General features: G+C 37.3%; 1 protein-coding gene across 1 annotated transcript in view; it reads right to left on the bottom strand.

Annotated features, from left to right (window-relative positions):
* Positions 1-16,736, bottom strand: part of Wnk (Wnk kinase) — an 834,378-nt gene that overhangs the window by 9,598 nt on the left and 808,044 nt on the right. The gene's annotated exons all lie outside the window — the stretch shown is intronic.

Here is a 16,736-nt window from a genome sequence, read left to right as displayed (position 1 = left end):
TTTGACTCCCTTGGAGTCATCATCAGTTCTTGTTGAATATCAAATCAAAGGGGAATCTGATAACAACCATCATTAGAGTTGCCTACATACATCTCAATTGATTGACATAAGACATCATAATAAAATTATACACATAATGGTGATTGCCTAAAAACACATCAATGGGTTGCATATAATAATAATAATAATAATAATAATAATAATAATAATAATAATAATAATAATAATAATAAAAAGGTTCAATAATACTGTCCTGTGGGGCCCTGCCTCTTAATCATTATGGGATCAGATAACGCTTTACCTACTCTAATTCTCTGACATATTTTCTAGAAATGTAGCCACCCACTCATCCACTCTTTTGTCTAGGCCAATAGCCCTCATTTTTATCACTAATCAGTGGCGGCTCGTGACAAAATTTTTAGGGTGTTCACAACAACATTTTTGTTCATGTCTCAAATCAGCAAAAAATTAACATAGGTACAAAAATTATTTCACTAACAGTTCCTTGTACGGTTCCTTCTTCACAAATAATTTGGTAGAACCCCTGTAACCGTGGATAAATTTTATACGAGACTTTGTTAGTGTAGAACTAAAGTAAAATGCACAATAACTTTATTACACTGTGAATATTGAAGGATGCAAGCACTATTCTTGGTTTTTAAATAGCACGAACTTCACCTGGGTGTTAGTGTAGAACCAAACAAAACCCCATGGTCTACCAGCTTTTTTGACCGCCATCTCGCCGTCAGATAGCTCCTCAATTGTAGCGGACCTCGAACCAGCCCTCAGATCCAGGTTAAAATCCCTGACCTGGCTGGGAATCGAACCCGGGGCCTCCGGGTAAGAGGCAGGCACGCTACCCCTACACCACGGGGCCGGCAGAGTTCTACTGTGTCATATGTTAATTATTCTCGTCTTGGAAATTATAGACAATACTACCGTAGGGAATTCAATACTGGCGTTTTTGTGTGCATGAGAATTTTCATGTTTATTTATTTTTGCACTCAAATGAGCAAGGTCTGTGCACCCAGCTGAATTCCATTCACTTCTTTCTTTGTTGAACAATAAACAGGGCAAACAAAAAAGCGCGTTCCTAGATCTACATCCACAGAGCCACTTGCGTGTTTCGTACACTTCTCTCTTAAACTTACGCCTATACTCGCGTTTGTCAGTTTTTGTAAATTTTTCGATAATCAAATCTGGTCTGTTCGGTCCAAGCCTTTTAAATTCTAATTTATCCTGATAGGTTAATATTTCACTGGTTAAAATTACCTGAACCGAATTCATTTCCTCTTACACAAAGAATACCATGGTCACAAACCATACAAACACAGAAGCAGAACAGAACACTTAAATTAATTTCACTTGAAAAGATTTTCCAGTCACAAGGTAAAGCAAACTCCTTCCCGCGATTACAAACACCTGTTCACAACGAGCTAGAAAATGCCTATTCAGAATTAGGGTACTAGCGAAATCTGCTGGTAATGTAATGCAATAGTAGTTCCTGGGAGGCTGTGGCTAACCGTAATAGGGGAGGTGGTGGACCCTTGTGGTCAACTGTCATACTGCCACTGGATTGAGGGTGGCTCTAGACGAGAAGGCACGTACCTTGCCGTGCTCTTCGCTAATGGGAATATCAGTGCAGAAAACCATGACGTCATCAGCTTTGCGCATGCGTATAGTCTTCAGCACAATAGTGCATTATCCAGTGTGCTCGCCGCACTATCAGTCAAAACGAACAACTGTCGGTGTAACGGAGCTTCGATATAAGTCAAGTGTTTTCGATCGATTGTCGAAATCAGGTCGAAAGAAAGGAAAGTTTTAAATTATCCATGAATGCGTAAATATGTATTAAAACTGGGTGTTCACGTGCTCCTGTGCTCCTGAGAGCCCACCGCCACTGTCACTAATATCCCATCATCTACCTTATCAAAAGCCTTGGATAGGACAATAGCTAGACAGTCTATTGGTGTCCTAAATCTAAATATCTGTTATATCTTGCTGGAATCCTACAAGTTTAGCCTCAGTGGAATAACCTTTCCTAAACCTGTACTGCCTTCTATGAAAACAGTAATTTTGCAAACGTGTCTAATAAAGTGGGAAAGAATACTTTTCCAGAGCTTACAAAGAACACATTAAGCCGACTGGACTTTAATTATCATAGTCTATCAGCTTCATTTCCGTATTGACTGGTACTCTGATATAAAGAAAATCTAAAATCTCCACCTTATCAATACATTAGTTTATTTACTCTAAATTAGTAAATTGGTCAATACCGGTTTCAATCCCTCGGGGATCATCTCGTTATATTACCACGGTTTAGGGAGAGTGGCCGACGTATTTCAGAATTGCAGTAACCGCGACGGGATGTATAAAAACTAAATCGCAAGGGGCTGGTGAAAAACGCTGTATATTCTCAGAAAAATTATCAATCCCAGCTGCTTTTGTACCTTTCAACTTTTGTATCTTTTTGTAAATGTCTTTATTATCATAGCTAAATCTCAGTAATTTTTTAGTATTAGTTGCCTCCTCTATCTGGACATTATCCTTCTATCCAACTGTCTTTACATACTGCTGAATAAATACTTCTGCCTCCTGTATGTCCCCACATGTACACTCCTCATGTTCATTAATGATCTCTGGAATGTCCTTCCTAGAACCTCTTTCTGCCTTAAAGTATCTATACAACTCCTTCCATTGCTCTCTAAAATTCATATGGCTGCCAACTGAAGACATGGGTGGACTAACGACTTAAGTCAGAAAGTATTTACTTTAACTCGAAACACTATTTATCTAGTGCATATGTTTAATCACAAAAGGCATGTCTTAATTCCATGAACATATTTCAAACTTAAGTTTCCGAGTTAATGAGTGTTTGCTCTAAATCTTTACAAAATTAATTTCTGCACTAGGCCATTCATGAAAAATCAATATTTACATATTTTTTTCAGTGCATAAAAAAACAAATCACTAAAATTGATTTTTAAGCATTATAGAGAAATATGTTGTTAAATAATATATCTATCATACAGATGCAGTGTTCATTACAAATTTGATTCATTTTCTCCACTGTCACATATTCTTCTAAGTCATTACAGTCATCGGAAGGCACATCATCTACAACATTCCTCAACCACTCTAAATTTTCTGGAGTAAAACTTGAGCAGGGAGCAAATGATGTTCTTTTTTACCAACTTCAGTCCAGGAGGCAAAATTTTAAGTTTAAATCCTCTTTACATTCAACAAGAGTTCTATTCTTTGAGAAAACATTAAACGGCTCTGATAATAAGCCACTGTAAGTTTCACTTGCGGGCAATGTTGTTGCGTTGTAGGACAGCCTTACATATTTCTGTATTCTGAAAATACAGTTTTTGCTACTTGGTTTAGCTAAGAAAAAGGACTCCAACCCCTCCGACCGATCTTCACTAAAGCTGTCTGCTTCAATAACCTCAAATGGACAAGGATGTTTTCTGATTTGTTTCATGAGCTGAAAGTACTGATCAACATTTTCAACAGTTTCCACTTGTTTTATTAGAGTTCCATCAAGTGCAAAGTTACAATCACATTAATTGTATGAGTGGCCACGCACAGGGAACAAATGTGTAATGTGTACACTGTAGGCTTTTGACAGCCAAGTACAAAACCGAACTACAATTATGTTTTAGTTTTGCCCACTGCAAGAATCAGACAATAACACTACCTTCAACTTTTTCATTGTGTCGAGTTTCTTTTGAATAAAGTGGAACAGAAAAAGAGCAAACAGAGTTTGCATTCTTCTTAGCACTGCTCTCCAGAAAACAATAAAAAGAACTTGAATCGTCATTATGACAGTGAATGTTTAACACATACAACCATACAAGTCTCCTATAGAATTGAGAAGTCACTGACAATTTAGGGATTGAAAGATTTTGGCCATAATCGAACTCCAACAGTAGCATGTCACCTTCAGAAGTATCTTTAACGTTCACGATGTATTCATCCTTGAGGCTCTTGTATCTCACTACTTTCTTGAGGTGAAGAGTTGTTTTTAGATTGTCTAGGGCGTTAACTTTTAGTATCGCCTCATTTTCTCTACAAAAGTCGCAAACATCTGTTCTAGGTTGGTAGAAAGCAAATGGGTTATTTTCTCGAAAGAACCGATGGCATGTACTGTATTTCATAGTCATCACTTTTCCAGTTCTCTCGAATGATACTGCCCAAAAACCCTGTACACTTCTAGTACATTGAGGCTTACGCCCTGACTTACGCAGGCCATAGTAAGACTGCTTAGAAGGAAATAGTGCCCAGTGCTCCTTAACTATATGCCACAATGTATATGGTAATTTTGAAGGTCTTTTGGCATGCTTGCCTTGATTTTTATTAAGAACAACATTTCCATTAGACACCGCTTCTAGTACAGTTTTCAATCTTCTTTCAGTTAACTGTAATGACTTCATGAAAAAACCTTTGCATACCTCAATCTTCTCTCCGTTAATTTTCACACTGTACGCATAAACATTTTGGCGATTTTTAGTTTTTACATGCTCCTTATGACAAGCAATAGGCATTTTGTCAATTAAGCCTACAAGTAACATGTCCTGTTTTTGTTTCTCCCCTACCCCCCGGAAACTTTCAAATACGTCCTTTTGATTTACTCCATGAACTCTTTCGTGGCATTTCAGACTGTGACACTTAGCTACACGAATAAAACATTTAGCTGGAATGTCCTCCTCACCTCTCGAAACATAACCTAAACCACTGTTTCATCTTCTTTTTGCTACTTCTTTCTTCCACGTACTACTGACCTTTTCACGTTTAGCTCCTTGAATGGAATATTCACTCTCTTCAGAAGAAGAACTGGCAATAAATTCACTGTCATTTCCCATTTTGGATTGCGATTACATTTACAATATAAGTTATAAATCTCATTATAAAACCGTATTGGATTTCAGAATAAGAAGTTATTATATTAATAAAACCACCTTTCCAATACACAATAGTCCTTTATATTTAGGATAAAAGCATTTAATTACAAGTAGGACATGTTCCGCTCAATCTTAGCGAGCATCATCAGCTATAGATAACATAATCCATGGTGGGTCAGGGCCCTGGTCCTGGTGTATATAACGTAAAAACATCTAATATACATTGATAAAATACAAATTTTAACAATTTAAAAATAATCAATAAGATTATATTATGTCTATTAAAACAAATATTGATCATTAAAATTGCTTAAAATGTAAGTGGAATGAATGACATGAAATGTTACTATAGTATGTAGTGATTAAATGTTTGTATAAATCAATGACCACCGAGCTCGATAGCTGCAGTCGTTTAAGTGCGGCCAGTATCCAGTATTCGGGAGATAGTAGGTTCGAACTCCACTGTCGGCAGCCCTGAAAATGGTTTTCCGTGGTTTCCCATTTTCACACCAGGCAAATGCTGGGGCTGTACCTTAATTAAGGCCACGGCCGCTTCCTTCCCACTTCTAGCCTTTCCCTGTCCCGTCGTCGCCATAAGACCTATCTGTGTCGGTGCGACGTAAAGCAACTAGCAAAAAAAAAATCAATGACCATAATAATCTTCGCTCAATTGCATTAGACTGTTTATGATTAAAAACAGTTATTCACATAAGGGTGAGCTCTTGTAATGAACTATGATGTTGTTTTTTAAAATAAACATGATGAGGATTGCTAAAATCACATATATTGGTTGAAAAATGAACTGCACTGATGATAAAATGTCGTCTGGATCGGCGTAAATAACCTTATGGGACTTCCTCGCGTTGTGTTTCAGACATTATTATATCTTGTGTAGTAGTGTGTTAATATTGGGCTTCAAATGGAGAACTACTGATCTCGTAGGTGAAATAATATAAATCGGGTGTATCCTGTAAAAAAGAAGATAAAAGAAGAATAGTATGTGTGTCAGTTGCTGGAATTTAAAGGCTGCACTACTGTAAGGAAATAATAACAGAAGGCACTTACCCGTGAGTTAATTGAGGGGAGATTAGTTCCTTGGTTGTTTACTGAGGTTTGATGGTCACTGACTTGCTGCTACGTGTGTTGTACGAATGCGATCGTAGAGACGGGGAAGATAGTGGGAAGGGAAAGGGAGGCGGGACGTTACACGAGTTGTCGGCCAATGGAGGGGATGCAGTGCTAGGAGGCATTGTAGGTGTGGCTACTGCTGCTGCTGTTACTACAGGAGGATTAAAAGCATGTTTATAATGGAAAATCTTCATGAAATTTTTAGCATTGATTCCAAAGTTAGCAATTAGATTGGGGATTTGCTCAATTATGGGGCTATTAATGTCCGAGATGTCATTTAAATTACTATTTTAAAGTACTGGTCCAAGGAAATGTAATTAAATGGTTTTATCCTAAATATAAAGGACTATTGTGTATTGGAAAGATGGTTTTATTAATATAATAACTTCTTAAACATTTGCAATGACAAATGTAATAGTTTCCCAACTTACAGATTCATAATTAACAGCTGAATGTCGCCTGCAACGAGACATCATGGTTGGCCATGACAAAGAGCTTTGATACCACACGCCATGTTCTCTGGACTAACAACTTAAACACCATATTGAAATACTTGCCTCTAGTTCCATCTAGGATCGTCAGAGACAAACTGTTTTCTTTTTTATGGATATTAAAACAGACATTGGGGATTCAGAATTCATAATTATGATTAACCATTCCTCAATTATGTCTGCCAATGTGTTATCTTTGGCCGACTTCTTTGCCAAATTCAATTTACTAGCAAGTTCCTTCAATCTCTCCCTTGCTCCCATAACCATTCCTAACTCGTATTTCTTTCTAATCTGCACCTCATTCTTAATCTCTTTATTTTCCTGTTATAATATAATGTACGTATGTGTAACCCTTAGTGCTGTTTCTTCATACAGGGTCGGGGATGAGGTGATATGAATTTATATGGCATGTTTTAATGGTCGGATGCCCTCCCTGATGCCAACTCAGTTGAGGTGCTAATGAAAATGAAATGAATTATGGTGAATAAAAATGGGAAAGGAGGTGGAAGGAATCAGCTATGGTCTATGAATAGAAACTGTTCCAGTATTTGCAGGACAGCCACCGGAGGCGTTCCAACCCACACATTTCCTGAATGTAGAACTCTGCTCCATAATCATAGCGTGTTAACATGTGCGAGCGTACTACTCAGTATAAATAAATTCAAAAAGCTCCACGCATTATTCTCTTTACTTTCATGAATAGCAGAGGAATGTGGCTCACCTACTATCCTCATTTCTTTTTTCGGTTCTGCTATATGGGAAAGGATTTCTCAGCAAGTACAAACAAGTTTACTGCCACAGAGAGGCAAAGCAGACTTTAAAAAGAAAAGCAATGATGAAATTTGTTGTTTGTTAAACTTTAGAGTGCTTCAAATGATGTAACTGAATTGTAATGTTTTCATGGAAGGTTCATTAAAAGATAAGTGAAAGTAAAATTAAAATAATGTGGGTACTTTCAAATGACAAAATCAATTTTTTTACTGCCTGGAATGCACGTACATATATTTTGTGAATAAGCATGTCCATATCAGTTTACATGTTTGTTAATGTCACTATTTCACTTGAATTTCAGATATTTCTTTAGTTATTTTCTTGAATTTGAACTGGGAAATCATAAAAATCCAGCAGCTTATACATTACCATTTTATTTGACATCAAATTCTTTATATGAAAGTATCACTTCCATTGTCAAACTCTACAAAATGCTAAACGCTAACATTAATAATGCTACAAAATAAAAAATTAAATTTTTTGAACACTAAATTCTTAATTTTAAAATGCCAAAAATCTACTTTTCTCTGATGTGTCATCTTAATATTATTAAGTACCTTTTCTATATCACAAACAATCTTCAAAATTCCCTGCAGACTGTATGCACTGTACTGATAGAAAACATTCATGTTTACTAGTCAGCAATGCCTTATTGTTTCAGGTCGATACAATTCTCACTCCCACCCCATTTGAATGTCTGGGAAGATAACGGGGAGGAGGCAGGATGCCATCAATTGTTCTGACATCTTGCCACTTAGGCTACATTCATATACCATGATTGGTGATATGCTTTATCCACCAGGAAACAGATAAACATGTATTTTTCAAGACGTGCAAACATAAAGAGAAATATTTAGAGAGTGAATAAATGTTATGAAAGAGATAGCTTGCTCTATAACTTGAGTTGTCCTTCTTTAGTCTGTGAGATCACACAGTTCGTCTGGTCTGCACTGAACACTGTCAACCCCTGTATAGCACTCGTACTACTCTCAACAACAACTGAAAATAATAGGCTTTGTACTGATATAGGTATGTCAAACAAGAGAGTTTAATTTTTTTTCCCCTCAAGATGAAATTCAACAACAACTCTTGAATAAACAACTGGTTTGGACATTGCCTAGATTCATGCCATTCTGCCACATACTCTCACCACAGTCCGGAGTGTACTTTCTACTTGTAACTGTAACAGTAACATGCTCACAGGCAACCCACAGTATTATTTCACTGCCCCTTTTTCTCCTTGCTTTTGTTTTTTGTTGTGAACTTCTAATATGTATTTGTTAACAAGTTGATGAATCTTGTGATTGCTCCAACAAAGCTGGATTACAATAGAGGCTAGATTATCTAATGGTTTTCCATTTTTTTAAGCAATCGATTATCCCATCTAAAATGAAATGTGCCCGCTAGAATAAAATAGAGATAAGCAAATTGTCCAGAAGAGACCCCATAGGAGGCTATAACTGACATTCACAACAAGTGTTATTCTCATCTGTAGAGTGAGTGGGAATCTTATTAGCAGCAAAGACCAACCTACCGAACGCCACCGATCATTCACAAAAGTTCTAAACAATCAATCACAAGGTTGCATCTCATCAACCACAGTTCAGTTTCATTTTAACATGTATGTAGTATTTGTATCTTAGACTTAAAGATTGTAAAGTATTGGAATGGTGGTTTTTAAATAAATTTGTTTGAAACATTTACATACAGTTTTGGTTTTACGTTGTACCGACACAGATAGGTTTTATGGCAACAATGGGACAGGAAAGGGCTAGGAGTGGGAAGAAATTGACAATGGCATTGATTAAGGTACAACCCCAGTATTTGCCTGGTGTTAAAATTGGAAACCATGGAAAACCATCTTCAGGGCTGGTGATAGTGGGGTTTAAACCCACTATCTCCTGAATATTTAAAGGTTTTTGGCAACACAATGTCTTTAAAACAAGTTAATAAGAGAAAATGCAAGGTGTTGGATATTGAAAGAAAAGTCAGAATAATTGAAAATATAAAAAATGGCAAATTAACAGCTGTGGACAGTGACAACAATGGTGAGGAAGAAGAAACTGTACCTCTATCCTCTACAAACTGCATCTAAATAAGCAGAAACTCTCATGCAGTTTATGGAGCAATATGATGAGATATCATTCTCTGTCATTATTTTAATCTAGAGAATTAGAATGAATATCAGGAGAAAAAATTGCTGCAAGTAAAGTTCAGAAGAAAGTTACAGACATCTTTAAAACAACATAAAAATAAAAACAAGCTGTACAGATTATATGTCTTTTCTGATAATGCTTTCTTACCCTCCCCATCTTTATGATGGACAATCAAGGTTCAACTGTACTGGCATTTGAACTGCAAACAGAAAACTGTGCTGAAGTCTTCAATGGTGACTATTATATGCACAGCAAAAATTATAATCAGAAGTATTACTCTACTGTTTTAGCTTGGTACTTGTGGTAATACAACTGGAAAGGAATAAAGTTCATGATTATGAATGGAGGCATGAATTTTGTTCAATACTAGTATAAGAAGCGTCCATGGCTCAGACGGCAGCACGTCGGCCTCTCACCGCTGGATACCGTGGTTCAAATCCCGGTCACTCAATGCGAGATTTGTGCTGGACAAAGCGGAGGCGGGACAGGTTTTTCTCCGGGTACTCCGGTTTTCCCTGTCATCTTTCATTCCAGCAACACTCTCCATTCTCATTTCATAGCATCTATCAGACATTAATAAATCACTTTGGGAGTGGCGACCCCATCGTACTAATAGCGCACATACGCTTCATTCATTACATCCCTGACCCGGTCAAAGACTGGAACACAGGTTGTAGGTTTTCAATAGTACAAGAAAAGTAAGAAGCCTCCATGGCTCAGGCGGCAGCACGCCAGCCTCTCACCGCTGGGTTCCGCGGTTCAAATCCCGGTCACTCCATGTTAGATTTGTACTGGACAAAGCGGAGGCGGGACAAGTTTTTTCTCCGGGCACTCCGGTTTTCCCTGTCATCTTTAATTCCAGCAACACTCTCCAATCTCATTTCATTTCATTAATCATTGCCCCAGAGGAGTGCGACAGGCCTCGGCAGCCGGCACAATTCCCATCCTCACCGCTAGAAGGGGGCTTCATTCATTCATTCCATTCCTGACCCGGTCAAATGACTGGAAACAGGTTGTGGATTTTCATAAGAAAAGTACAGATTAATACTGTAATTACTTATTTTGACTAAAATATAACACATATACAGTAGAGCCTCGATTATCCGACCTAAACGGGACCTGGAGTACGTCGGATCACCGAAAATGTCGGATAATACGGAATAACTTTGAAAATGAACGGAAACAAACAGGAAGGCTATACTCTAGTACTAAAACAATGACATGTTTTACGGTGCTCTGTTTATTGAATTATCAATTCAATTGTACAGTACATGCAGTATTGAACGAAAACATTCCAGATGTCTTACGAAAAGAAACTTTTCTCCACAGGTATTAAGCTGCCTAATGCCGTATCGTTTCTTCCACCAATCAAGCCACCCAGCACTGGCAGGAAAATTAGGGTCCCCTTCATTAAACTCCTTCTGGAAATACACAGCCTTTTCCTGCAGAATGGGGCCAGATATTGGCAGCTCCTTCTCCCGGTGTTGAGATAACCAAAGAAATAGTGCTTCACTTACTTTTTCGTACTCACATTTTTCATTTTTTCTCTGCTCTGGTAGAGCAGCACTTTTAAATTTCTTCCCTCTGTTTTTTTCCAGTCTCCCACTGTAACACATCCAACGTCCATAATCTGAAGCCACATTTTGAAGAATTTCCCCTTTGTCCAGTCTCTTTAATGCACTCAACTTGTCTTCCATAGAAACAATCACTTTCTTCCATTTACTCGCTATACTCACAGAGGATATGAAAACTATAACATCCGCACCCAACCAATACTACAATGAACAATGACTGAAGACTCACTGCACCTGTCCTTGAGAAAAAAAAAAACCTGCCCTACCGCCAGCGGTCAGGCCAGTGCTTGTCCCAAGGTCGCACCCTCCACAGCGGGTGTGCCTGAATTTAGTCTCCACCAAAAGTTCAAATTAAGTCTACCAGTGTCGGATAACACGGAATGTCGGATAAGCGAAGGTCGGATGAGCGAGACTCTACTGTATATATATATATAAAATAACTTGTCCTGACTGACTGACTGGACGGATTCATCAACGCCGAGCCAAAACTACTGGACATAAAGAAATGAAATTTTTGGCATAGATTCATATTAAGATGTAGGTGCTCGCTAAGAGAGGATTTTTGGATATTCCTTTGCTAAGGGGGTGAAAAGGGGGTTGAAATTTTAAAATGAGTGTATCTATATCTCAAAACTTTGAAAGTTTACAGTTGTAAAAATTGGTATTTAGAATCTCCTTTAAAAATAAGGAAACGCGTATTTTTTTGTTTTCAGAAAATCCCAATAGAAGGGGTGAAAAACGGTGAAAAATGGGTTGAATGCCTTTAATCAGAATACTGGTACTTATATCTCAGAAACTGAAGATATTACAGACCTGAAAATTTGTACTTTTGATCTCTTTTAAAAATAAAGAAACACGTTTTTTCTGTTTTTGGAAAATCCAATTAATGGGAGGGTGAAAGGGGGTGAAAAATGGATTGAATGCCTTTAATGAGGATACTTATATCTCAGAAACTGATGATATTACAGACCTGAAAACTGGTGTTTGGAATCTCCTTTAAAAATAAAGCAGCATGTATTTTTTGTTTTTGGAAAATCCAATTAATGGGGGGTGAAAAGAGGGTGAATTTTTAAAATGAGTATATCTATATCTCATAACTTTTAAAGTTTATAGATGTAAACATTGGTATTTAGAATCTCCTTAAAAAAATAAACAACACATATTTTCTTGTTTTCGGAAAATCCAATTAATGGGGGGGGGATTTGTGAAAAAGGGATGAATTTTTAAAATGAGTGTATATATATCTCAAAACTTTTAAGGTTTGTTGATGTAAAAATTGGTATTTAGAATCTCCTTTAAAAATAAAGAAACACGTATTTTTTTTGTTTTCGGAAAATCCCAACGGGAAGGGTGGAAAAGGGGGAAAAAGGGGTTGAATGCCTTTAATGAAGCTACTTATATTTCAGAACCTGTAGATATTACAAATCTGAAAATTGGTATTTGGGATCTACTTTAAAAATAAAGAAGCAGGTATTTTTTTGTTTTTGGAAAATCCAAATAATGGGGGTAGAAAAGGGGGGTGAATTTTTAAAATGAGTGTGTATACATATTAAAACTTTAAAAGTTTAAACATGTAAAAATTGGTATTTAGAATCTCCTTTAAAAATAAAGGAACACTTATTTTTTGTTTTCTGTAAATCCCAATAGGAGGGGTGTAAAAGGGTTGAATCCCTTTATGATGATACATATATCTCAGAAACTGAAGATATTACAGAACTGAAAATTTGTATATGGGATCTCCTTTAAAAATAAAGAAACGCATATTTTTTGTTTTTTGAAAATCCAATTAATGGCGGTTAAACTGGAGTGACAAATTTGGATGAAATTTTTGAAAGACTATATCTACAGAATATCTGAGAAAGGTAAAATGTTACAGACGTAAAAAGTGGGTATTTGTAATTTCCTGTAAATGTAAAGAAACATGGGTGATCTAATTTCGGAAACTCCCCTTAAGGGGAAATAAAAAGGGGTGAAATTTTAAGATGAGAATTTCTACAGTATATCTCAAAAAACTTTATTTCTATTAATAACAAAGAAACGTGTATTTTTAGTTTTCGGAAATACCACTTGGGTGGAAGGGCGGGGGTGTGTAAAAGTGATTGAAAATGGTGTCGATTTCTTTTAATTTGGCTACTGATATATCAAAAATGAAGATGTTACAGACGTGAAATTTGATATTTGGAATCTGCTTTAAAAGTAAAGAAACACGTATTCTCGGAAAATCCAATATTGGGGGGGGGGGGGGGGGGTGAAAGAATTGAAAAATTAATTGACTTAATTGTATGAGAATACATACATCTAATAAAAACTAAAGTTGTTACAGACGTGGAAATTGGTATTTGGATCTCCTTGAAAAACAAGGAAAAACCCGTTTTGGGGGGTGAGAATCATCTTGGGGGGCGGGAGTGAAAAGGAGTTGAATTCCTTTCATGAGGACACATACATCAAAAACTGAAGAAGTTAGTTTAGAGTCGTGATAATTGGTATTTAGAAGATCGTTTACTATTAAAGAAACAAGTATATTTTGCCAGAAAATTCACTTGGGGGGGGGGGGGGAGTGTGAAAGGATGTGAGAAAAAGTGAATTATTTTTATGGGGATACTTATATCTCAAAACTGAAGGTAATAGACGTGAACGTTGGTGTTTGGAATCTCCTTTAAACATAAAGAAACATGCCTTCTTTTAATTTTTTTTGGGGGGGAGAGGGTAAATAAACTTAACGGCAGTGGGGTGTAAAAGGTGGTGAGACCAATTGATTTTACTGTTCATAATGTACTTATAAGGAGCCTCTGTTGCTCAGGGGGCAGCACGAAGGCCTCTCACAGTTGGGTTCCGTGGTTCAAATCCCTGTCACTCCGTGTGACATTCGTGCTGGACGAAACGGAGACGGGACAGGTTTTTCTCCGGATACTCCGGTTTTCTCTGTCATCATTCTTTCTAGCAACACTGTCCAATATTTCATTTCATTGTCATTCATCAATCATTGCCCCAGAGGAGTGCTTCGGCAGCCGGCACAATTCCTATTGTTGCCGCTAGATGGGGCTTTATTCATTCCATTCCTGACCCTGTCGAATGTCTGGAAACAGGCTGTAGATTTTCAATGTACTTATTCTGATCACAAACCAATCATTTTTAATCTTTCCTGGGTTCGTTTTCAACAGCCATCTTTTCCTTTGGAGAACGTTCTTAGATTACAGTAGATTCTCCTGGCATATAAATAAAAATGTAAACACATTTGAAATAAACGATAGGGATCAGATTGCCCATCAAATTTTTCACCTCTATAATAAGGTCAATAATGCACGGAAGTATGTCATTCGCATCGCTAGAATTCCCGCACACTTGCCTATGCGTGACAATGGTGTTTGTCACATTGTCAATGACAATAGCAGCAGATGTAATTTACCGCCAAGTAGTGGTCTTGCATCTCGCTGTGGAGTCCAGAACATCTATACTAATAATAATAATAATAATAATAATAATAATAATAATAATAATAATAATGTTCTGTACCGTCGTCAAATGTGCGGACCGCGCTGGAAACAGGTCCTGGACGGGTAATGACTAAGAATTCAGTCCGGCCGAGGGGTCAGTACCACCAAGGCACACAAGACGACACCACGCCGTATCTCCTGAAGGATTTGATCCATATTAAAAAGGCTTATAGGAAAAGATGGCAAAGATTTAGGGACCCAACTGACTGGGTGGACTACCTGGACCTAGCCCGGGAAGTACAAAATTGATTGCTGGAAAGAAAGATTGAAAAATGGGAGGAAACTTGCCGTAATCTATTAGAAAACGAGTCAGATCGCGAATTTCGGCGTATTATATATCTAAAACAATAAGCATTCAATTATAAATTTCAGTATAATACCGTAGCGAAGCACGGGTATCTTGCTAGTATGAGAATATGTATATTACTTTTTAAAACTCTTTGGCTGAACGGTCAACGTACTGGCCTTCTGTTCAGAGGGTCCCAGGTTCGATTCTCGGCCGGGATGAGGATTTTAACCTTAATTGGTTAATTCCAATGGCTCGGGGGCTGGGTGTGTGTGGCGTATTCAGCATTAGAAATCATCCTACGTAGGGCCCTCATCTTCACAGACATGCAGGTCGCCTAATAGGCCGTCTACGAGAAAAAGCCCACACCAGGCCTCTCCGGAGGCCATACTCCATTATTATTATTATTATTATATTATTATCATTATTATTATTATTATTATTATTATTATTATTATTATTATTATTATTATTATTATTATTATTATTATTATTATTATTACTTTTTAAAAAGTAGAAGTTGCGGGCAAATATTGACTGTCCCTACATAAACTATAGAAACTGTAAGTTGTAACTGAAGTTGTTGATGAAGTTGCTGTAGTTGACCGTGAAGCGCATGCCTCAAATTCTGCAAGCAATGCTAGAGCTGTGTCACGTGAATTGCCTCTCCCCTGGTTAGCATTCTGCAAGATTTTATGGTGCATTTTATACTGGTATTCCCATAAGGTTCATACTGTGCACCAATTGAAACCCCTAGATATTACACAGTACTGTGAGTTTGCCCTTCAGTTTTTAGCAAGCATGGAAGTGGACAACATGTGTCTCAAGAATATTCTGTGGACTGATTAGATGCATTTTACTCTGGCTGGTACACTGAATACACAGAACTGTCACATATGGGGTTTGATTCATCGACATGTTGTATCAATCAATCAATCAATCAATCAATCAATCAATCAATCAATCAATCAATCAATCAATCAATCAATCAATCAATCAATCAATCAATCAATCAATCAATCACTACAGATCTGCATTTAGGGCAGTCGCCCAAGTGGCAGATTCCCTATCTGTTGTTTTCCTAGCCTTTTCTTAAATGATTGCAAAGAAATTGATTGTGCAGGAACAACCATTCCAATCAGCTTATGTGACTGTTTAGTGTGGTTTCACAAGCTGATTCATACTTGGTCTGTTTTTTTTTTTTTTGAGAAGATGACACTTTGTGGGCCTGTTATGTGTACAGCAACATCTGCACGTTATAGGAAACATTGCAACAACACAACTGTGACCACACCATTACTCTCATGCAAGATAGGACAACACCACATGTTGTTTGTCAGGTGAAAGATTTATTGCAAGAAACTTTCAGTAACGACCGCATCATCTCTAGGCAATTTCCACACGTGTAGCCTTCAAGGTTGCCCGACCTAAATCCATGAGACTTCTGGTTATGGGGAAATTTGAAAGATTATGTCTATCAGGGACATATCCAGTCTCTGCCTGATCTAAATGCTAACATACTATGCCATGTTGCTCTGATTTCATCAGATCTGCTACAGCAACTGTCAACCATACTTCGTTATGAATGCAACAAGTTGCTCAGCTGGGAGGCCATACTGAACAGTTGTTATAACAATAGTAGTTGTAATCACAGTTCCTAATAAATGTGCCATAACCTCTGTTATCATGTGTCTGATCTCTTCTGCCTTTTTTCCTGTGCCCATACCACATTCTGACTGCTTGCAGCCATTGGGAGGAATTGGAACTAATTATTTGTTTTGCACAATTTGGTAGTGCACTGCTTGATTAGCACATCTACGAAGTTTCAGATTCCTACGATCACCACAGTCTGTGCTGCACCACTCTACCCACCATCAGTTTAATTATAAACATGCAGTATTAATACTTAATTAGTTTCATGAATAACAATAC

Source organism: Anabrus simplex, chromosome 2, assembly GCF_040414725.1.
Source record: "Anabrus simplex isolate iqAnaSimp1 chromosome 2, ASM4041472v1, whole genome shotgun sequence".
NCBI lineage: Eukaryota > Metazoa > Arthropoda > Insecta > Orthoptera > Tettigoniidae > Anabrus > Anabrus simplex.
The sequence above is the reverse complement of the archived record's forward strand: the minus strand, read 5'-3'. Positions and strand labels throughout refer to the sequence as shown.